This window comes from Pseudophryne corroboree (assembly GCF_028390025.1).
Source record: "Pseudophryne corroboree isolate aPseCor3 chromosome 3 unlocalized genomic scaffold, aPseCor3.hap2 SUPER_3_unloc_7, whole genome shotgun sequence".
Taxonomy (NCBI): domain Eukaryota; kingdom Metazoa; phylum Chordata; class Amphibia; order Anura; family Myobatrachidae; genus Pseudophryne; species Pseudophryne corroboree.
The window spans coordinates 901059-924772 of NW_026967563.1; the positions used below are offsets into that span (position 1 = coordinate 901059).

A 23714-nucleotide genomic window follows, 5' to 3' on the forward strand; every position below is an offset into this window, starting at 1 on the left:
CAGCATTGATATGCCTGCTTAATTCACTGTGAAAAATGTTTACATTTAATCTAATGATGTAAAGAATTGTGTAACAATACGACCAGAAATATCCAAATGAATGACAACCAATCTAGTTTATCTATGGTGTCACGATCCGGGTATCTGGACGCCATTACTTACCCTTCAGATGCCTCCTAAGGCTGGCTCAGCGTTCCAGGACCGGATCCCGCTGTTCCTGAGTTTCCACATGCAGAATGTCAGAGTGGTGATTTCATCAGCCGCGGCCTCCGCTGTGCCCGCGTGGTTAAATGTGCGCTTGTCAGTCTGGCATCTCCCGTCTCCTGTGGCCGGCGTCGCCATTACTGTTTCAATTCTCACATGGATTACAAACCAAACTTCCCTCCAAGTGTCTGCATGGGCGCAGCCATCTTGGATTTTGTCATCTGATCATTTCCACCAATCTGCTGTCTGTATTGTTGATTTGCATAATTGCCTAGCCAACCCCTTCCTTGCTGCAGGTATAAGTAAGCTGTGCCTGAGCAAGGAAGGCGTCAGTGCTTTGGTTGTCTAACCTAGTTCCAGTTTGTCTCTCTCCTGTGGTTGTCTTCCAGGTTCCAGCTCCTGTCTCCAGACTTCTGCTATAGAGACCCGCACCAGCATTCCATCTGCGGTGTAGCCTGACTCTCTGATCCATTCTGGACTCGCCTGTTTCCAGCTACAACAATCACCTGCTTCCAGCCCAGCTTCCAGCAGTGTACAGCTTCTCTTAAAGGGCCGGTGTCCTTTTCTGCAGTTTACCACTCTCCACCGGTATTATTATTTCACCGCTCTCAAACAATCACCTGCTTCCAGCCCAGCTTCCAGCAGTGTACAGCTTCTCTTAAAGGGCCGGTGTCCTTTTCTGCAGTTTACCACTCTCCACCGGTATTATTATTTCACCGCTCTCAAACTCCAAACTTCATTATTATTTCATCGCTCTCAAGTCAATCACCTGCTTCCAGCCCAGCTTCCAGCAGTGTACAGCTTCTCTTAAAGGGCCGGTGTCCTTTCTGCAGTTTACCACTCTCCACCGGTATTATTATTTAATCGCTCTCAAGTTCGTTTATTATTTAACTGGTCCCAGCCAGTATCCACTCCGTACCAACAACAGTCTGGTTCCAGCCAGTATCCACAGCAGCCGTTTTATCTTCAGCAGCCCAGCCTTTCCTGGAACACCAGCTGGTACGATCCTGGGTTCTCTCCATTGCTACAGTCAGGCCTGGTAAGGACTTTCCAACTAGAAGACTATAAGAACTGTCTCACACTACCAGTGCCTGTGGCCCTTGCCACCCTGTAGTACCCAGGAATTGTATTTATCCTCTGTTGACTTTTATGTTTCCTTTTACTGCTGCTGTGTTACGGAGTTTGTCATAATAAACATCATTGACTTTTATCCTGGTTGTCGTGGTCACGCCTTCGGGCAGTTATTCTACATGTTACTTACATGTCTAGGGGTCTGATACAACCTCCCAGGTTCCGTTACATCTCAGCCCCTACAACTGAGGCTGCCTCCCGTCAGCTCAGGCCCTCAGTTGTGACATATGGGATGTAAAGTGAGACAATACTTGAAGATTGGTTAGCACATACGCACCTCAGGTTATCCGCGATATATAGTAAACTTCATGTGGTGGAACTAGCACAGCACAGCATATCTGTGATTTAATGGCTCCTTGAGAACATTTCCTATGATAGGCTTTCTCAGAAATACGGAGTCTCGCATATGAGTGTAATTGAATCAATGTAATACGGGATATCAGGGCCGTAGCTAGGTGTGTGCGGAGGGGGCACCGCACATAGCACTGCAGGGTAGGGGGTGCTGTTGGTGGCACTTGTCAATTATCTGCTTTAATTACTTTCACTTGCAGCTTCCCCTCTTTTTGAAGTCCAGCATCTCCTGACTGCACCTGTCTCCTACCTTGTCGCCTTCTGTCGCTAACACCTAAACAACATTCATAAACTCAACTTCAGATTTCTTTGTTATTCAGTCACACTATCCTATATTACATTTCAAAATGCTGACATACCCGGAATTCAAATCCACTGCCTGTGGCACTGCAGTCAGACAGTTTATTCATTGAGCTATCTGCTCTTGCATAGAAAGGTAGATAATTCTAAGCTAGAGAATTCTATTTGAAGCTTACCTTGTACTTTGTGAAAAAATGATCAGCATTGCGGCTGAGCAGATATATGTAGTGTGTGGCTGCAAGAGATTGCATGTGTGGCTGCACACTACATAGAACTGCTCAATTGCAATGCTGATTATGTTTTTATAATCTTACAGTAGCTTCGTATAGTGTACATAGTTTTTATGCAGGATCAAAAAGCTCAATGAGTAGAGTGTTTGATTCGAATTCAACAGTTTATAGGTTTGAATCCTGGGTATGGCAGTATATTGAAATGTGTTAATTAATAAAGGATATTGTAACTAAATAACAACAAGCTTTCTCTGTCTATTATATATATAATGTGGAAAGGATGTCATAGCATTGTCATGCCCCTTTCCAACGAGTCATGCGCCTTATGTCCCAATTGGAAAAATGTAAAGGGGGGCACCAATTCTCTCTCTGGCACAGAGCACCAAAAAGTCTAGTTACAGCTCTGCGTGATATACAGTAGTGGATCTTGCCACGGGCAAGCAGGACTTTTGCCCGGGGAGCCGCCTTCCGGAGGGCACCGTCACCGTCTTCCGGAGGGCACCGTCGCCGTCCGGAGGGCGCCGCACCATGGCAAGATCCGCTGCTGATGTGCCGTCTGCCCCCCGCTGCCGCTGTCTCCCGCCGTGAAGGGAACTAGATGCGTAGCGTCTAGTTTCCCTTCGTGGAGAGGACGTTTACTGTGCGGTGCGCGATGACGTCACCGCGCACCGCACAGCAATGGTCCTCTCCACGAAGGGAACTAGACACGAAGCTTCTAGTTCCCCTTCATGGAGAGACCTTTGCTGTGCGGTGCGCAATGACATCATCGCGCACCGCACATCATTTCATCGGTGCTACTACTGTACAGGGGGCATAAGTGACAACGCCCCCTGTATGAAGCCACGCCCCCATCGCATGCCCGCGGCGCACAAAACCCTTGAGCCGGCCCTGGTGATATACCTGTGTTAGCTGGTCTATATGCATATTAATTGGCATGAGACCTAACCAATATATGTATTAGTGCCTCCTTCATTAATATTCCATATCACGGAATTTAATGACTATATAGTGTCAGAAATATAAGTAAGATCACATGTGATATAGCATGCCATAAGGACACATATCACATGGGGAAAACCATGCACTCTCTATTTTAGTCAGTTAAAAAATATATATTCTTTTAAAATATATATAAATAATACTTGTGGCTCCTAATAGACAAAGCAGGTACATAATCCCTTCTAATATAAATAGATATGCTATTAGCAATAAAACAAAAACAAAAAAAACATGTTTTTAAATTTTTTATTAGATTCCGCCAGCAAAGTGAGGCGGAATGAAATTGACGAAATGACTGTCGAAAAGCACTGTTGTCGAATCGACATTCTTCAATTGAATATACTTTTGTCGATAAGCCGCATTTTTACCACTGCAGACATGTCCAATTTGACAACTGTCGAATTTCAAAAAGTCGAATCTGAAACGTCCGTTTTTTTGTCAAAGTACTGTATTGCATTGTCGAATTTAAAATGCCCCGTTTTTCGACATTTGCGGCAATTCGACCGCAATTACAGATACCCCATCATTACAGTACTGCCAGCAGGAGAACTGCATAGCAACACTGTAACAAATGTGTTACACCGCAGACTGCTCTCCCTCTGTGAAGGGAAGGATTTAAGCCGTATCAGCTACAATCAATGTCAGAGTATGTAGCAATTGGATAAGAAACAATGTATAAATAAATCTGCTAGAGTGAGGTTCTTTTCAATCCACCTTTCAATAACAGGCTTTTACATGATATGTGCTTCTACTACTTCATTTATGTTTAAACTATCTCACGATTTGAGTCATCCACAAATGAAATGATATGTTAAGAATGACTTATGAGCTGTTTATTTAAACAGTTCAGACAACCAATTAGGTTGAGAACCCCATAATGAGAAATGGTAATATACCCCAATATTAGGAGACTATAGATAACTCCTTGGCTGGATTAATCACTCAATACTGTAAAACACCATACATGAATGTGACTGTCACCCCTTGGTATATATAAAACAATGACCACAGGTATACCACAAAGGACTAATGATATATTATAATCCAATCCTAAGGGAAGAGATATAACAGTAAATGTAATATTGTGACACATCCCACAATATTCTATTGAACATAGAACTGCATAGGTGGTACTACTTGTGTCAATTCATATATTAAGTGTGGGATTGTGGGATCATTACTCAAGGGGTTTGGACTTACAGTACATTAATACGACTAGAGGTTATATAACAATGATTACAGACATACTGTAAGGGATTTAGGACATATTATGGGATCCGAATAACTTGCTCAATATTGTGATCTATCCCACAGTAATGTGTTGGACCTAGAATTGTATAGGTGGTATTACCTGAGATAGTTGATATACTACGATTGGGGATGATTAACATTAAAAGTTATATTTTATACAAATTAATAATTTTCTCTCTATTTTAGTGCGCCAACAAAGAGACAATCTTCTCTTTCTTACCTTTCCCTACACCATGAGCCATAATGGCTTAAGGAAAATAACATAAACATATAGTATGTTCCCCACACTGACCATGGCATAGGAAGATATAATGACACTAGGAATATGTACAAAATTATGTTTTGATAAGATACTGATGAATATGTACTTGAGCAGAAGAAGAAATATATCACTTATCAATTGAGACATGCCTACCAAAAGTATCTATTCATATCTCGTGGTTATAGAGCTAAAATACTATGATTTACAATTAATTTACTATAAAAAATACCCTTACTGATATGCCTTTTGGCTTACTATATAGACTTGTGATAGACCTAGGAAGTTTTACTTTTATGGACTAGCTAAAAATATAAAGGCTACAAGCACCTCTATAGGACTCATTAATGAAGAACTGAGAGACATTAGAGAAGGTATGATTCAATATCGAGTAGCCATCCATTAGTTACTGCTCAGAGAAGGTAGCGGATAGGAACAATTTAAAGGAATGTGGTGTTTTAATATCTCAGATAATTACAATCCCATTGAACAGAAGGTTAAATTACTACAAGATTTACAGGAACACATGAACCAATCGGCTGATTGGGATCTTTTTGGATGGATGGGAGCTAGTATTTCTAAGTGGCTATATCAAGTGTTACATTATGTCATGATGATAATTCTTATAATTCTCATAATCTATGTGAGCATCAAATGTCTGCCGACCCTTGGTCATCAGTGTGGCAAAATACTAACACCCCAAAGAAAGGCAAAAACTAATCTTATGGTGATGACCCCGGTTACCTACACTGCGGTAGCCCAAACATGATCACACTAACAGAAATATACACTTAATAGGTGCTTACATGCTTTTGCTTCATACACATATACACAGCAAGAAGAACCTCAACCTATAGCCAGGGTAAAGAAACCACATGTTCTGTCGCTACCTCTTCCATTTCTCTTATCTATACAAGTTTTCGGGAGGGTTGAGGCTTTTCGCATCGATACTCAGTGGACTAGTGCCAGCGATTGTATCCAGAGAACGGGTTTTCCTTATTCTATCTCACATCTCACACTACTCCACTCATCACCAGACAAATCATTTACACATGGTGAGTATTTGATTTATTATATGATAGTTTAGAGATTAAACAAAACAGTGGAATGTTGAAGTAACATCAAATATCCTGTATTGTCTCATTAATTGTGCTATGATTCTTGATATTATAATGTTCCCTTAAACAGTGTCTTCTTTTAGTATAGAGTTACTATGCACAGAGTGATATTCTCCCACAACCCTTAAGCATCATTTGATTAGGTGTTTATGTGGCTAGTAGCAAGGCCTTTGTGTAGATAACGAGTGCTCAATGATATTGTATGAGACTTTGTGGCAGAACAAGGACATATCATGGAATATCTGATGGACCTTCACTTTAGACAACAACACGTTATTATGAACAAGAATGACCTTTATGACAACGAAGCCTATTAGAGAACCTAATTGTTATGTATAGGAGATTCAAGCTTCATGGACAAGTCTGCCATCTTATGGATAAAACCACTCTCTTTAATTAGCTAATCTGACCATATTTGGCATTTCCCCTTATTGTTCATCAACCAATGTATCTCCATGATTTAATCTATATGTACGCCTTGTTTGTAAATAAGCTCTGAATAATTGTATAATGTTATGGTATAAATAATGTAAAGTCAGTGTTCTAAAGACACAGGCTCATTGATGAATTCTATCTTGGTCCAGGCTCCTCTGCGCAGAATATTGGGAGCGGTTCCCTCTTTGATAATAAATTCTATATGCTGAATATCATCACAATGGAGAACTCTCTATTATTATTATAATTCGGCTTTAAAACCAGACTTGTTGTATTGGGACTGTTTACCATCTCCTTTTCCTTTTGTTTTCCCTTGAGACAGAAAGGGCTGAAAAGCCGGAATTTTAGGCTTGAATTTGTATGTGGAAGGAAACTGCACTTTTTTGGAGTCTGCTTCTGACTCCAAGATACTGGTTAATTCTTTACCAAAAAGAATATCTCCAGTAAAATGTAAAGACTCCAAAACATTTTTGGATTCTGAATCAGCTTTCCATGTACGTAGCCAAACCGCTCTGCGAGCAGCTACTGCTGAAGCCGATGCCTGAGAGGCAATAGTACCCATATTCAAGACTGCTTCTTTCAAAAACATTGCAACCTGTTTGATATGTGCTACATGAGATTTTTGCTCTCTAGATGCAATTGAAAAATCCATTTCCAATGCATCAGCCCAGGCAGCCACTGCTTTTGCCAGCCAGGCTGAAGCTTTGATTGATCTTATGATTGCCCCAGACGGGGCAAAATATTTTTTTGCCAAAAACCATCAACTCTCCTATCCATGACACCATTTAATGATGTTGAAGGCAGAGGTAATGTGGATATTCCCACTAATAGAATTACATGCGTATATGCTTTGGGGGCCACCTCCCTGTTTAAACAGTCCTCAGCCAGAAGAGGATAACTGGAATTCCATTTCCTTGGAATTCTAAATTTCTTACTGGGTGTAACCAAAGCCTCTTCTATAAATTTCCTTCAGCTGTCCTGACCCAGGAAACTCAGTCCTGACTGTTTTGGGACATTTAAACACAGGTGACTTGGATTTTAACACAGGCTCTGCTGATTATTCTAAGGATAGAATGGCTTTATCGCATTAAAACTCAGATACGTCCACTGAGCTGAGACCTTCCGCCTCAGCTTCGTATGCAGAACCAGAGTGTAATGAGTCTTCATTCTCCAACGAATCCTCATCTGAAGCATGTGTAGACTGTAAAGATATTGTTTCATGTCTATGTGATTTACTTACCACTGTCCTTTCAGCCTGTTTTTGTTGTGAGGCTGCTGCTTCCCCTGCTGGATGTGATAAACCCCAGGTGGAATGCTGCATGTAAGGGTTAGTAGTGTAACCTAACCCTGGTACAGAAGTTGGAATTATCCGCCTAGCTACACTGGATATTGTCTATAAAAAGGTAGCCCATGGGGGTTCAACTTGCACCTGTGTCCTCCTTGGATTTGTCAAGACTTTGATGAGAGCTAAAACTATGTTTCTGAACCAGATCCTGAGAGGTTAGCCCAGCTTTGACAAACATGATGAGTATTGGTGCTGCTGTGAGTGTATTTTCCTCACCCTTGCCGCTCTTAGACATGATAAATAATCAGACACTTGCACAGTGTACTACACAATTTGTGACTGTAATCACTTAAAATTTTGTTAAAGTGACATAAAATCCGACCCTACCTTGCTTTGCACAAGCATTGAAGATCGGAATAGTCAGAAAAAAACTGACAGAATTTTAGTAAATTCAGCAGTCACAGGTTATACATTAGTATAATCAGCAATAGGAGCACATAGTCAACTACAAATACATTTCAAGTATGTTGGAGAAACCTATTACTGATAGAGCATCAAGCGACTGGAACCGGAAGTGACATTGGGCGCGCACACACAAGGACGCACACGAGGATGGAGCGACAAGGTGCTAGAGCCGTGAGCCGGGGGAGCCAGAAGCCGGCAGCAAGGGGGAAGCCAGCGGCCGGGGAGAGACAATAGTCAGGAGGAAGCAGTGGCCGGAGGGAGCCAGCAGCTGGTGGGGAAGGGAGCCTGCAGCCGGGGAGAACAACTTCTGTGCAGAGATCAGTGGAGCAGATAAGTATTAACTTTCCATATTAGCTTTTCCCACTGTGTTGTATAACTGATTGTCTTCCTTTGTCCATTACTGCATTTTATTGTTGAGTCCCTGTATTTGTACTAAATTTATCCTTATCCTATCCATTTATTTATATATATTTGTTTTTATTTGTTTATTGTCCCTTATTCCTTTATTTTATTTATTTATTATTTATTTGTCAGTGAGACAGTGTCTCTGGCACAGCTGTGTAATCATGATGTGGGTGTGTGTGCTGAGTAGTGAGTACTGCTAGCAGCAAGTCTCACAGCTTAACTGCAGTGTAGCAGTGTGGTGGGGTGGGGGAAGGGGGTTGCTACACCAATGAGTCAAGGAATGGAGGAGTGGTTGGATGGTACTCACACAGCAGGTGGTGAAAAGCTTAAAAATGAGGAGTGGTTGGAAGGTGAAGGAACTAGTAGGTTCAGAAGGGATTAGTGAGGGTAAGGACTCTCAAAGGAAATTGGAGTGGGATCCCACAGGTACCAAACTGGGTAAAGAGCAGCTTTTAGGAAGGAAATAGGTGAGCCAGTCCCTGTGGTTGACCCTTCTCTGCCTCATGTGGGGTGGATCCTTGGACTCTCCAGTTCCTCAGGAGGCTGTGGATTCTTCTTGCCACTACCTGGTGGTTCTGTGGTCATCTCAGGCCATGAACCTCCCAGATGCCTGGCTTCCAGATAAACATGAAATGGTCATGGAGGTGGTCCTGGGCTCTGTGAAGGAGGAGGTGGAAAAGCAAAGGAAAGTTGTGTCCCTTCTGAAGGGGCAATGGTGGACATTGTGAATGGTGAAGGGAAGGTTTTTGTGGGTGAAGAGGGAGTTATGCCATATATCCCAGAAACATGGGTCCTCAGCCTATATGATGTGCCACCATTAATGTGACTTGTCTTGTCCGACCAAGCTTGATTTATGGGCTTTGTAATTTTTTTAAGCAGGATAAAGGCTGATTTTTTTTATTTCTGCAGTAGACTAGAATAAGCCCAGATAGTCCCACTTCCATTATACCACCTGAAGGTGACGGTCAGTGACCACCGTGCCATCACTTACCTGTATGCTTACACGAAACAGAATGATGGAACACTTACATGGTTTCTTTACATCTTCTGGGGTCCACTCCGAGATTAGACATTATGGCGTAATTACTCAGACGGGAATATAAAACAAAATAAAAAACAAAAGATTTAATGCAATAATTACATGCAAACAAAAGCTTTTATTATGAAATACAGGGGAGTATCCGCACCATATAGATGTAACATACAACAAACCACCGCAGATGGAACCCGGGTGACTCTAATGCACATGATAATGTACAGGGTATATATGGACAGGATCTTGTATCAGAAAACACTCAGCACTCCTTATCAAGATGAGTGTCTGCAACAAGTTAGGCAAACTAGAAGAAGTGAAAACACGTTCCAATGGCCGCCATATTGTCATGCAGCAATACAGATTGTGGAAACTGGTATTAGACACTCACATTTACATAAAGCACAAGATACAAAATAAACAGCAGAAAAAAGACCTAAGCATTTGGGATGTATTATTTAGGAAGTAAATAGAGGTACATTAATGAAAAGCGTGAGTAACAGTCATCAGTCTGCTTGTGAAGGTCTCTAGAGTGGAGGCCTCTTGGACTGTGCAAGGCAGTACGTTCCATGGTCAGGGCTGCAAAGCTAAAAGTTCAACCCTTAAATGAATGACAGGAGAATCTTGGTACTGCTGGTAACAGTCCATCTGTAGAAGCCAGCAAGCAGGGCAGTAAGGAGGCAGAAGCTGCTTCTAGTACCTTGGACCATGTAATATTGGGCTGGGAAGGTCAGTTAGCCAATTATGAAATAGATTTGTCATCTTACAGGCAGCCGGTGAAGGGAATAGAGAATGGGTGTTATGTGGCAGGAATGAGCTGGTTAGGTAACAGCTTGGCTGCTGCATTCTGTACTAGCTGCAAGCTCTGTAATTCTTTTGCTGGGTGACCCAGGTAGATGGCATTGCAGTAGTCTATGAACTTCTGAGGGAATCAAGTGCTTGATTCTGGCTATGGTCCACAGATGGAAGAATGAGGATTTGTATGTGGCAGATACCTGATGTCTGTGTCAGCCACATACCAGGACAACACAAAGATTCAGCACACGTTCAGTATTTTGCAATTCTGAACACCAAAGCATAAATCCAGATGGTTGGTAAAGCTGTAGTCTTGTCCTTTGTTCGGGAGCTTCTATTATGTTTCACAAAGACTGAGTCACAGCCAACTGGCATCATCCACCCATGGCGCTCAGCTAGACAACCATTTAGGATTGGTATTCGGTTCTCAGTACATGGTGCAAAAAGCAGGTCATCTGCATAGCAGTGGTAGACCAGGCCATGACGTCTGATTATATCACCCAGTGCTAGCATGTATATTTTATAAAGCATAAGAGATCGGATTCACCCTTGAGGAACATTGCACGACAGTGATAATTATACTCCAGAAGATTGAAATGGTTCTGTACTTTGGTAATGTCTAATATGTTCAACAAGAGCGGATTTATTTCTCTCACAGCATGAAAATGGCTTCTCATCTGTGAAATCGCTGATGTGTAACAAGTTGTGATTTCCATGCAAAACATTTCCCACACTCAGAACAGGAAAACGGCTTCTCACCTGTGTGACTTCTCTGATGTGTAACAAGATTTGATTTCTGTGTAAAACATTTCTTACACGCAGAACAGGAAAACGGCTTCTCACCTGTGTGACTTCTCTGATGTGTAACAAGATCTGATTTCCGTGCAAAACATTTCTTACACGCAGAACAGGAAAACGGCTTCTCACCTGTGTGACTTCTCTGATGTATAACAAGATTTGATTTCTGTGCAAAACATTTCTTACACGCAGAACAGGAATATGGCTTCTCACCTGTGTGACTTCTCTGATGTACAACAAGATTTGATTTCTGTGCAAAACATTTCTTACACGCAGAACAGGAATACGGCTTCTCACCTGTGTGACTTCTCTGATGTGTAACAAGATTTGATTTCTGTGCAAAACATTTCCCACACTCAGAACAGGAACACGGCGTCTCACCTGTGTGACTTCTCTGATGTAAAACAAGATGTGATTTTGTTGCAAAACATTTCCCACACTCAGAACAGGAAAATGGCATCTCACCTGTGTGACTTCTCTGATGTATAACAAGATGTGATTTTTTTGCAAAACATCTCCTACACTCAGAACAGGAATATGGCTTCTCACCTGTGTGAGTTCTCTTATGTGTAACAAGATTTGATTTATATGTAAAACATTTCCCACACTCAGAACATGGAAATGGCTTCTTACCTGCCTTAGCTGGCTGATTGGTAATACGCTTTGTGTTCTGTGTAAAACATTTGGCATCTACAGAACAGGGAAACACTGTATCTACTGTCAGAGCTGTAACAGATGCACCAATATCAGAGTGATCAGGAGAACATTTCCCAGGATCAGAGGGATCAGCTGATAGAGCTGGATGTATAATTGGGGTAATGGGGTTAGCTCCTGGAGAATCCTGTCTGCTGTCATTATCTTTTATGTCACAATCCGGGGATAACATTAGATGTCCTTCTGAGATGTTCCTGCTTGTGTGTCCATCTGCTGGAAATAAAATACATTAATATATAAAATGAGTAGACAAGACCCAGGGTGTTACAGGACACAATATATAATTCTATAACTGACATTTTTTACCTGAAATCATTGCTTTTATGTTTATTAAAAAACAAAAAAGCTAGGATGCTTAGACTGGAGCTTGATCAACACTGAACGCTCATGTGGGATTACTAGAGGTGACATGGACGCTCATGTGGGATTACTAGAGGTGACAAATGCAAAATCATGCACTTGGGTCTCAAAAATCCAAAGGCTAAATATAGTATTAATGGCGCTATACTGAAAACTACTGAGGAGGAAAGGGATCTAGGATTCACTATTTCAGATGACTTAAAGGCAGGTAAGCAATGTAACAAAGCAATGAGGAAGGCTAGTCAGATGCTTGGCTGCATTGGGAGAGGAATCAGCAGCAGAAAGAAAGAAGTAATAATGCCACTGCATAGGTCATTGGTACGGCCTCAGCTTGGAGGGGGAGAGCAGGAGTATAATAGGGGCTGATGGCTCCTGATGTATGAGATACACCAGAGTGTGTGGGGAGGAGACTGGTCAGGTCTCTGGGCTGGTAACACACAGTGACATGATGTGAGGGGGAGAGCAGGAGTATAATAGGGGATGATGTCTCCTGTTGTATGAGATACACCAGAGAGTGTGGGGAGGAGACTGGTCAGATCTCTGGGCTGGTAACACACAGTGACATGATGTGAGGGGAGAGCAGGAGTATAATAGGGGCTGATGGCTACTGATGTATGAGATACACCAGAGAGTGTGGGGAGGAGATTGGTCAGATCTCTGGGCTGGTAACACACAGTGACATGATGTGAGGGGGAGAGGAGGAGTATAATAGGGGCTGATGGCTCCTGATATATGAGATACACCAGAGAGTGTGGGGATAAGACTGGTCAGATCTCTGGGCTGGTAACACACAGTGACATGATGTGAGGGGGAGAGCAGGAGTATAATAGGGGCTGATGGCTGCTGATGTATGAGATACACCAGAGAGAGTGGGGAGGAGACTGGTCAGAACTCTGGGCTGGTAACACACAGTGACATGATGTGAGGGAGGAGCAGGAGTATAATAGGTGCTGATGGCTCCTGATGTATGAGATACACCAGAGAGTGTGGGGAGAAGACTGGTCAAATCTCTGGGCTGGTAACACACAGTGACATGATGTGAGGGGGAGAGCAGGAGTATAATAGAGGCTGATGGCTCCTGATGTATGAGATACACCAGAGAGTGTGGGGAGGAGACTTTTCAGATCTCTGGGCTGGTAACACACAGTGACATGATGTGAGGGGAGAGCAGGAGTATAATAGGGGCTGATGGCTCCTGATGTATGAGATACACTAGAGAGTGTGGGGAGGAGACTGGTCAGATCTCTGGGCTGGTAACACACAGTGACATCATGTGAGGGGGAGAGCAGGAGTATAATAGGGGCTGATGTCTCCTGATGTATGAGATACACCAGAGAGTGTGGGGAGGAGACTGGTCAGATCTCTGGGCTGGTAACACACAGTGACATGATGTGAGGGAGGAGCAGGAGTATAATAGGTGCTGATGGCTCCTGATGTATGAGATACACCAGAGAGTGTGGGGAGGAGACTGGTCAGATCTCTGGGCTGGTAACACACAGTGACATGATGTGAGGGAGGAGCAGGAGTATAATAGGTGCTGATGGCTCCTGATGTATGAGATACACCAGAGAGTGTGGGGAGGAGATTGGTCAGATCTCTGGGCTGGTAATACACAGTGACATGATGTGAGGGGAGAGCAGGAGTATAATAGGGGCTGATGGCTCCTGATATATGAGATACACCAGAGATAGTGGGGAGAAGACTGGTCAGATCTCTGGGCTAGTAACACACAGTGACATGATGTGATGGGGAGAGCAGGAGTATAATAGGGGCTGATGGCTGCTGATGTATGAGATACACCAGAGAGTGTGGGAAGGAGACTGGTCAGATCTCTGGGATGGTGACATACAGTGACATGATGTGAGGGGGAGAGCAGGAGTATAATAGGGGCTGATGGCTGCTGATGTATGAGATACACCAGAGAGTGTGGGGAGGAGACTGGTCAGATCTCTGGGCTGGTAACACACGGTGACATGATGTGAGGGGGAGAGCATGAGTATAATAGGGGCTGATGGCTGCTGATGTATGAGATACACCAGAGAGAGTGGGGAGGAGACTGGTCGGAACTCTGGGCTGGTAACACACAGTGACATGATGTGAGGGGGAGAGCAGGAGTATAATAGGGGCTGATGGCTCCTGATGTATGAGATACACCAGAGTGTGTGGGGAGGAGACTGGTCAGGTCTCTGAGCTGGTAACACACAGTGACATGATGTGAGGGGGAGAGCAGGAGTATAATAGGGGCTGATGGCTCCTGATGTATGAGATACACCAGAGAGTGTGAGGAGGAGACTGGTCAGATCTCTGGGCTGGTGACACACAGTGACATGATGTGAGGGGAGAGCAGAAGTATAATAGGGGCTGATGGCTCCTGATGTATGATATACACCAGAGAGTGTGGGGAGGAGACTGGTCAGATCTCTGGGATGGTAACACACAGTGACATGATGTGAGGGGGAGAGCAGGAGTATAATAGGGGCTGATGGCTCCTCATATATGAGATACACCAGAGAGAGTGGGGAGAAGACTGGTCAGATCTCTGGGCTGGTAACACACAGTGACATAATGTGAGAGGGAGAGCAGGAGTATAATAGGGGCTGATGGCTGCTGATATATGAGATACACCAGAGAGAGTGGGGAGGAGACTGGTCAGAACTCTGGGCTGGTAACACACAGTGACATGATGTGAGGGAGGAGCAGGAGTATAATAGGGGCTGATGGCTCCTGATGTATGAGATACACCAGAGAGTGTGGGGGAGGAGACTGGTCAGATCTCTGGGCTGGTAACACACAGTGACATAATGTGAAGGGGAGAGCAGGAGTATAATAGGGGCTGATGTCTCCTGATGTATGAGATACACCAGAGAGTGTGGGGAGGAGACTGGTCAGATCTCAGGGCTGGTAACACACAGTGACATGATGTGAGGGGGAGAGCAGGAGTATAATAGGGGCTGATGGCTCATGATGTATGAGATACACCAGAGAGTGTGGGGAGGAGACTGGTCAGATCTCAGGGCTGGTAACACACAGTGACATGATGTGAAGGGGAGAGCAGAAGTATAATAGGGGCTGATGTCTCCTGATGTATGAGATACACCAGAGAGTGTGGGGAGGAGACTGGTCAGATCTCTGGGCTGGTAACACACAGTGACATGATGTGAGGGGGGGAGCAGGAGTATAATAGGGGCTGATGGCTCCTGATGTATGAGATACACCAGAGAGTGTGGGGAGGAGACTGGTCAGATCTCTGGGCTGGTAACACAAAGTGACATGATGTGAGGGAGGAGCAGGAGTATAATAGGTGCTGATGGCTCCTAATGTATGAGATACACCAGAGAGTGTGGGGAGGAGACTGGTCAGATCTCTGGGCTGGTAACACACAGTGACATGATGTGAGGGGAGAGCAGGAGTATAATAGGGGCTGATGGCTCCTGATATATGAGATACACCAGAGAGTGTGGGGAGGAGACTGGTCAGATCTCTGGGCTGGTAACACACAGTGACATGATGTGAGGGGGAGAGCAGGAGTATAATAAGGGCTGATGGCTCCTGATGTATGAGATACACCAGAGAGAGTGGGGAGGAGACTGGTCAGATCTCTGGGCTGGTAACACACAGTGACATGATGTGAGGGGGAGAGCAGGAGTATAATAGGGGCAGATGGCTCCTGATGTATGATATACACCAGAGAGTGTGGGGAGGAGACTGGTCAGATCTCTGGGCTGGCAATACACAGTGACATGATGTGAGGGGGAGAGCAGGAGTATAATAGGGGCTGATGGCTCCTGATATATGAGATACACCAGAGAGAGTGGGGAGAAGACTGGTCAGATCTCTGGGCTGGTAACACACAGTGACATGATGTGAGGGGGAGAGCAGGAGTATAATAGGGGCTGATGGCTGCTGATGTATGAGATACATCAGAGAGTGTGGGGAGGAGACTGGTCAGATCTCTGGGATGGTGACATACAGTGACATGATGTGAGGGGGAGAGCAGGAGTATAATAGGGGCTGATGGCTCCTGATGTATGAGATACACCAGAGAGTGTGGGGAGGAGACTGGTCAGATCTCTGGGCTGGTAACACACAGTGACATGATGTGAGGGGAGAGCAGGAGTATAATAGGGGCTGATGGCTCCTGATGTATGAGATACACCAGAGAGTGTGGGGAGGAGACTGGTCAGATCTCTGGGCTGGTAACACACAGTGACATGATGTGAGGGAGGAGCAGGAGTATAATAGGTGCTGATGGCTCCTGATGTATGAGATACACCAGAGAGTGTGGGGAGGAGACTGGTCAGATCTCTGGGCTGGTAACACACAGTGACATGATGTGAGGGGAGAGCAGGAGTATAATAGGGGCTGATGGCTCCTGATATATGAGATACACCAGAGAGTGTGGGGAGGAGACTGGTCAGATCTCTAGGATGGTAACACACAGTGACATGATGTGAGGGGGAGAGCAGGAGTATAATAGGGGCTGATGGCTCCTGATATATGAGATACACCAGAGAGAGTGGGGAGAAGACTGGTCAGATCTCTGGGCTGGTAACACACAGTGACATGATGTGAGGGGGAGAGCAGGAGTATAATAGGGGATGATGGCTGCTGATGTATGAGATACATCAGAGAGTGTGGGGAGGAGACTGGTCAGATCTCTGGGATGGTGACATACAGTGACATGATGTGAGGGGGAGAGCAGGAGTATAATAGGGGCTGATGGCTCCTGATGTATGAGATACACCAGAGAGTGTGGGGAGGAGACTGGTCAGATCTCTGGGCTGGTAACACACGGTGACATGATGTGAGGGGGAGAGCAGGAGTATAATAGGGGCTGATGGCTGCTGATGTATGAGATACACCAGAGAGAGTGGGGAGGAGACTGGTCAGAACTCTGGGCTGGTAACACACAGTGACATGATGTGAGGGGGAGAGCAGGAGTATAATAGGGGCTGATGGCTCCTGATGTATGAGATACACCAGAGAGTGTGGGGAGGAGACTGGTCAGATCTCTGGGCTGGTAAAACACAGTACATGATGTGAGGGGAGAGCAGAAGTATAATAGGGGCTGATGGCTCCTGATGTATGATATACACCAGAGAGTGTGGGGAGGAGACTGGTCAGATCTCTGGGATGGTAACACACAGTGACATGATGTGAGGGGGAGAGCAGAAGTATAATAGGGGCTGATGGCTCCTGATATATGAGATACACCAGAGAGTGTGGGGAGGAGACTGGTCAGATCTCTGGGATGGTAACACACAGTGACATGATGTGAGGGGGAGAGCAGGAGTATAATAGGGGCTGATGGCTGCTGATGTATGAGATACACCAGAGAGAGTGGGGAGGAGACTGGTCAGATCTCTGGGCTGGTAACACACAGTGACATGATGTGAGGGGAGAGCAGGAGTATAATAGGGGCTGATGGCTCTTGATGTATGAGATACACCAGAGAGTGTGGAGAGGAGATTGGTCAGATCTCTGGGCTGGTAACACACAGTGAAATGATGTGAGGGGAGAGCAGGAGTATAATAGGGGCTGATGGCTCCTGATGTATGAGATACACCAGAGAGAGTGGGGAGAAGGCTGGTCAGGTCTCTGGGCTGGTAACACACAGTGACATGATGTGAGCGGGAGAGCAGGAGTATAATAGGGGCTGATGGCTCCTGATGTACGAGATACACCAGAGAGTGTGGGGAGGAGACTGGTCAGATCTCTGGGCTGGTAAAACACAGTGACATGATGTGAGGGGAGAGCAGAATAATAGGGGCTGATGGCTCCTGATGTATGATATACACCAGAGAGTGTGGGGAGGAGACTGGTCAGATCTCTGGGATGGTAACACACAGTGACATGATGTGAGGGGAGAGCAGGAGTATAATAGGAGCTGATGGCTCCTGATGTATGAGATACACCAGAGAGTGTGGGGAGGAGACTGGTCAGATCTCTGGGCTGGTAACACACAGTGAAATGATGTGAGGGGAGAGCAGGAGTATAATAGGGGCTGATGGCTCCTGATATATGAGATACACCAGAGAGTGTGGGGAGAAGACTGGTCAGATCTCTGGGCTGGTAACACACAGTGACATGATGTGAGGGGGAGAGCAGGAGTATAATAGGGGCTGATGGCTGCTGATGTATGAGATACACCAGAGAGTGTGGGGAGGAGACTGGTCAGATCTCTGGGATGGTGACATACAGTGACATGATGTGAGGGGGAGAGCAGGAGTATAATAGGGGCTGATGGCTCCTGATGTATGAGATACACCAGAGAGTGTGGGGAGGAGACTGGTCAGATCTCTGGGCTGGTAACACACGGTGACATGATGTGAGGGGGAGAGCAGGAGTATAATAGGGGCTGATGGCTGCTGATGTATGAGATACACCAGAGAGAGTGGGGAGGAGACTGGTCAGAACTCTGGGCTGGTAACACACAGTGACATGATGTGAGGGGGAGAGCAGGAGTATAATAGGGGCTGATGGCTCCTGATGTATGAGATACACCAGAGTGTGTGGGGAGGAGACTGGTCAGGTCTCTGGGCTGGTAACACACAGTGACATGATGTGAGGGGGAGAGCAGGAGTATAATAGGGGCTGATGGCTCCTGATGTATGAGATACACCAGAGAGAGTGGGGAGGAGACTGGTCAGAACTCTGGGCTGGTAACACACAGTGACATGATGTGAGGGGGAGAGCAGGAGTATAATAGGGGCTGATGGCTCCTGATGTATGAGATACACCAGAGTGTGTGAGGAGGAGACTGGTCAGGTCTCTGGGCTGGTAACACACAGTGACATGATGTGAGGGGGAGAGCAGGAGTATAATAGGGGCTGATGGCTCCTGATGTATGAGATACACCAGAGAGTGTGGGGAGGAGACTGGTCAGATCTCTGGGCTGGTAAAACAGAGTGACATGATGTGAGGGGAGAGCAGAAGTATATTAGGGGCTGATGGCTCCTGATGTATGATATACACCAGAGAGTGTGGGGAGGAGACTGGTCAGATCTCTGGGATGGTAACACACAGTGACATGATGTGAGGGGGAGAGCAGAAGTATAATAGGGGCTGATGGCTCCTGATATATGAGATACACCAGAGAGACTGGAGAGAAGACTGGTCAGATCTCTGGGCTGGTAACACACAGTGACATGATGTGAGGGGGAGAGCAGGAGTATAATAGGGGCTGATGGCTGCTGATGTATGAGATACACCAGAGAGAGTGGGGAGGAGACTGGTCAGATCTCTGGGCTGGTAACACACAGTGACATGATGTGAGGGGAGAGCAGGAGTATAATAAGGGCTGATGGCTCCTGATGTATGAGATACACCAGAGAGTGTGGAGAGGAGATTGGTCAGATCTCTGGGCTGGTAGCACACAGTGAAATGATGTGAGGGGAGAGCAGAAGTATAATAGGGGCTGATGGCTCCTGATGTATGATATACACCAGAGAGTGTGGGGAGGAGACTGGTCAGATCTCTGGGATGGTAACACACAGTGACATGATGTGAGGGGGAGAGCAGAAGTATAATAGGGGCTGATGGCTCCTGATATATGAGATACACCAGAGAGACTGGAGAGAAGACTGGTCAGATCTCTGGGCTGGTAACACACAGTGACATGATGTGAGGGGGAGAGCAGGAGTATAATAGGGGCTGATGGCTGCTGATGTATGAGATACACCAGAGAGAGTGGGGAGGAGACTGGCCAGATCTCTGGGCTGGTAACACACAGTGACATGATGTGAGGGACGAGCAGGAGTATAATAGGGGCTGATGGCTGCTGATGGATGAGATACACCAGAGAGTGTGGGGAGGAGACTGGTCAGATCTCTGGGCTGGTAACACACAGTGACATGATGTGAGGGGGAGAGCAGGAGTATAATAGGGGCTGATGTCTCCTGATGTATGAGATACACCAGAGAGTGTGGGGAGGAGACTGGTCAGATCTCTGGGCTGGTAACACACAGTGACATGATGTGAGGGGGAGAGCAGGAGTATAATAAGGGCTGATGGCTCCTGATGTATGAGATACACCAGAGAGTGTGGGGAGGAGACTGGTCAGATCTCTGGGCTGGTAACACACAGTGACATGATGTGAGGGGGAGAGCAGAAGTATAATAGGGGCTGATGTCTCCTGATGTACGAGATACACCAGAGAGTGTGGGGAGGAGACTGGTCAGATCTCTGGGCTGGTAAAACACAGTGACATGATGTGAGGGGAGAGCAGAATAATAGGGGCTGATGGCTCCTGATGTATGATATACACCAGAGAGTGTGGGGAGGAGACTGGTCAGATCTCTGGGATGGTAACACACAGTGACATGATGTGAGGGGGAGAGCAGGAGTATAATAGGGGCCGATGGCTCCTGATATATGAGATACACCAGAGAGAGTGGGGAGAAGACTGGCCAGATCTCTGGGCTGGTAACACACAGTGACATGATGTGAGGGAGGAGCAGGAGTATAATAGGTGCTGATGGCTCCTGATGTATGAGATACACCAGAGAGTGTGGGGAGGAGACTGGTCAGATCTCTGGGCTGGTAACACACAGTGACATGATGTGAGGGGAGAGCAGGAGTATAATAGGAGCTGATGGCTCCTGATGTATGAGATACACCAGAGAGTGTGGGGAGGAGACTGGTCAGATCTCTGGGCTGGTAACACACAGTGAAATGATGTGAGGGGAGAGCAGGAGTATAATAGGGGCTGATGGCTCCTGATATATGAGATACACCAGAGAGTGTGGGGAGAAGACTGGTCAGATCTCAGGGCTGGTAACACACAGTGACATGATGTGAGGGGGAGAGCAGGAGTATAATAGGGGCTGATGGCTGCTGATGTATGAGATACACCAGAGAGTGTGGGGAGGAGACTGGTCAGATCTCTGGGATGGTGACATACAGTGACATGATGTGAGGGGGAGAGCAGGAGTATAATAGGGGCTGATGGCTCCTGATGTATGAGATACACCAGAGAGTGTGGGGAGGAGACTGGTCAGATCTCTGGGCTGGTAACACACGGTGACATGATGTGAGGGGGAGAGCAGGAGTATAATAGGGGCTGATGGCTGCTGATGTATGAGATACACCAGAGAGAGTGGGGAGGAGACTGGTCAGAACTCTGGGCTGGTAACACACAGTGACATGATGTGAGGGGGAGAGCAGGAGTATAATAGGGGCTGATGGCTCCTGATGTATGAGATACACCAGAGTGTGTGGGGAGGAGACTGGTCAGGTCTCTGGGCTGGTAACACACAGTGACATGATGTGAGGGGGAGAGCAGGAGTATAATAGGGGCTGATGGCTCCTGATGTATGAGATACACCAGAGAGAGTGGGGAGGAGACTGGTCAGAACTCTGGGCTGGTAACACACAGTGACATGATGTGAGGGGGAGAGCAGGAGTATAATAGGGGCTGATGGCTCCTGATGTATGAGATACACCAGAGTGTGTGAGGAGGAGACTGGTCAGGTCTCTGGGCTGGTAACACACAGTGACATGATGTGAGGGGGAGAGCAGGAGTATAATAGGGGCTGATGGCTCCTGATGTATGAGATACACCAGAGAGTGTGGGGAGGAGACTGGTCAGATCTCTGGGCTGGTAAAACAGAGTGACATGATGTGAGGGGAGAGCAGAAGTATAATAGGGGCTGATGGCTCCTGATGTATGATATACACCAGAGAGTGTGGGGAGGAGACTGGTCAGATCTCTGGGATGGTAACACACAGTGACATGATGTGAGGGGGAGAGCAGAAGTATAATAGGGGCTGATGGCTCCTGATATATGAGATACACCAGAGAGACTGGAGAGAAGACTGGTCAGATCTCTGGGCTGGTAACACACAGTGACATGATGTGAGGGGGAGAGCAGGAGTATAATAGGGGCTGATGGTTGCTGATGTATGAGATACACCAGAGAGAGTGGGGAGGAGACTGGTCAGATCTCTGGGCTGGTAACACACAGTGACATGATGTGAGGGGAGAGCAGGAGTATAATAAGGGCTGATGGCTCCTGATGTATGAGATACACCAGAGAGTGTGGAGAGGAGATTGGTCAGATCTCTGGGCTGGTAGCACACAGTGAAATGATGTGAGGGGAGAGCAGGAGTATAATAGGGGCTGATGGCTCCTGATGGATGAGATACACCAGAGAGTGTGGGGAGGAGACTGGCCAGATCTCTGGGCTGGTAACACACAGTGACATGATGTGAGGGACGAGCAGGAGTATAATAGGGGCTGATGGCTGCTGATGGATGAGATACACCAGAGAGTGTGGGGAGGAGACTGGTCAGATCTCTGGGATGGTAAAACAGAGTGACATGATGTGAGGGGAGAGCAGAAGTATAATAGGGGCTGATGGCTCCTGATGTATGATATACACCAGAGAGTGTGGGGAGGAGACTGGTCAGATCTCTGGGATGGTAACACACAGTGACATGATGTGAGGGGGAGAGCAGGAGTATAATAGGGGCTGATGGCTCCTGATATATGAGATACACCAGAGAGACTGGAGAGAAGACTGGTCAGATCTCTGGGCTGGTAACACACAGTGACATGATGTGAGGGACGAGCAGGAGTATAATAGGGGCTGATGGCTGCTGATGGATGAGATACACCAGAGAGTGTGGGGAGGAGACTGGTCAGATCTCTGGGCTGGTAAAACAGAGTGACATGATGTGAGGGGAGAGCAGAAGTATAATAGGGGCTGATGGCTGCTGATGTATGAGATACACCAGAGAGTGTGGGGAGGAGACTGGTCAGATCTCTGGGCTGGTAACACACAGTGACATGATGTGAGGGGGAGAGCAGGAGTATAATAGGGGCTGATGTCTCCTGATGTATGAGATACACGAGAGAGTGTGGGGAGGAGACTGGTCAGATCTCTGGGCTGGTAACACACAGTGACATGATGTGAGGGGGAGAGCAGGAGTATAATAAGGGCTGATGGCTCCTGATGTATGAGATACACCAGAGAGTGTGGGGAGGAGACTGGTCAGATCTCTGGGCTGGTAACACACAGTGACATGATGTGAGGGGGAGAGCAGAAGTATAATAGGGGCTGATGTCTCCTGATGTATGAGATACACCAGAGAGTGTGGGGAGGAGACTGGTCAGATCTCTGGGCTGGTAACACACAGTGACATGATGTGAGGGAGGAGCAGGAGTATAATAGGTGCTGATGGCTCCTGATGTATGAGATACACCAGAGAGTGTGGGGAGGAGACTGGTCAGATCTCTGGGCTGGTAACACACAGTGACATGATGTGAGGGGAGAGCAGGAGTATAATAGGGGCTGATGGCTCCTGATATATGAGATACACCAGAGAGAGTGGGGAGAAGACTGGTCAGATCTCTGGGCTGGTAACACACAGTGACATGATGTGAGGGGGAGAGCAGGAGTATAATAGGGGCTGATGGCTGCTGATGTATGAGATACACCAGAGAGTGTGGGGAGGAGACTGGTCAGATCTCTGGGATGGTGACATACAGTGACATGATGTGAGGGGGAGAGCAGGAGTATAATAGGGGCTGATGGCTCCTGATGTATGAGATACACCAGAGAGTGTGGGGAGGAGACTG

General features: G+C 46.2%; 1 pseudogene; it reads right to left on the bottom strand.

Moving 5' to 3' along the window:
- Positions 1-23714, bottom strand: part of LOC134984638 (oocyte zinc finger protein XlCOF7.1-like) — a 218421-nt pseudogene that overhangs the window by 117167 nt on the left and 77540 nt on the right.